The 1,421-nt window shown below is 55.0% G+C and overlaps 1 protein-coding gene across 1 annotated transcript in view; it reads left to right on the forward strand.

The window, feature by feature from the left end:
* The window catches only part of BAZ1B (bromodomain adjacent to zinc finger domain 1B), a gene marked incomplete at its 5' end in the record, with an annotated part of 43,627 nt that extends 42,882 nt beyond the window's left edge, over nt 1–745 (forward strand). Inside the window, one exon of the mRNA XM_035900514.1 lies at nt 1–745. This exon is cut by the window's left edge and continues 1,412 nt beyond it.
* Nucleotides 746–1,421: the final 676 nt, after the last annotated feature.

Genomic DNA, 1,421 nt, shown 5'->3' on the forward strand with positions numbered 1-1,421 from the left:
CCAAAACTCATTTTCCTACCAGTAGCTGGAGTTACAGCGGGGGACTCGTTGGCAGGGGATCTCCCAGTCCTGCTCTAGCCACGTGCTCGCCATGTTTTCTAGGAGCACCTCCCCTAGCTCACCCCCTTGCGCTCCCGTGGCGCAGCCCGGCCCCGTCCTGCTGGGAGGCTGCTCTGCTGTGGCCCCAGTGGGGGGCCTGCCGCCCACAAGACTGACTTTTCTCAAAGAAAAGGGTGGGTTTTTCATCACCTCTCCCCCTCGATCATGACAGGTTTTGATCACAGAGTCAGGGCTTGAACTTTTTATTATGGAAGTCTTCAATTTGGAACAGAGCAGCCCCAGGGCTCTGTGCTGGTTTTGTATCATTAAAGCAAAAGCAGCTGTTGCAGCTCTTGTGACTTGAGAAGGAAAGAATCATCGATTCAAAACTGCTTCCCAGTTGGTGAACTTTTTAGTTTTGTTTTGTTGATTTTTAACACCCAGGTATTGGTCTCAGTTCTGGACTGTCAGTGGCTGCAGAGCCTCAGTAGGGTCCCAGCCACTTCCTTCTCCCTAGCCTCAGCCCCCCAGAACGGCACTGACATTTGTATTTCGCACATCCCCCTCAGAGGCTTTGTTTTGTCCTGTTCATAGAGAACATTTTCTGCAGGTCCCACATGGTGAAACCTTTGGAACTGTATGTTTTTTAAAAATAAATGTCATTGGGGGGGAGGGGGTTTCTGCTAAGGGCTGTACTTGTAATAAATTGGAAACTTAAAAATAAACATTATCTACTTGTGTTTGTAAACAGCCTTGCAGCAAGTCCTTTGTGGGCTGTCAGCGTGTCTCACCTCTGCCTGCCCTGCAGCCCCCCTCAGAGATGCTGTTGTGGAGCAAGGGAGCAGTGAGTCTGGGTCAGGTCCGCTCACAGCTCCAGAGAAACGTCTTCCATGTCGGATCTACCAGCCTGGGCTGTGCCTCTGTTCCTGCTGCAGCTGGGTTGGGCCATGCCCTCTGCAGTGGGGCTGCCATCGCACAGCACCTCTCCTGGGCACAACATAAGGCGCTGGTGTGGCTGCGTCTGCGCTGAGCCGGCCCTGCCGATCATCTGCCCCAGAGACCATGGGTGAGGCTGGGCTCTTGCAGCCCCTGGACAGGGGCGGTCATGGGGATGCAGCAGCATCCTTCTCGTCCCTTGTCTCCTGCAGGCTGCCGCTGTCACACTTGTCCTGCCACAGTGTGCAGGGTGGCACCGGGTACCCCCCAAATATATATATTTACGGGGGTGAGTGGGGAGCTGAAACACCGCTGCACTTCCACCCTGGTGTTGCTGGGCTGGGTTGGCCACCAGAACCTGCTGTGGCTCTGGGGTGCAACTCCTACCCCAGAATCGGGCTCTCCAGGAGCCCGATGGGGATGCGCTGGGCGTTCTGGGCTTCAGA

This window comes from Egretta garzetta, unplaced genomic scaffold (genome assembly GCF_000687185.1).
Source record: "Egretta garzetta isolate BGI_Z169 unplaced genomic scaffold, ASM68718v1 scaffold108, whole genome shotgun sequence".
NCBI classification, from domain to species: Eukaryota; Metazoa; Chordata; class Aves; order Pelecaniformes; family Ardeidae; genus Egretta; species Egretta garzetta.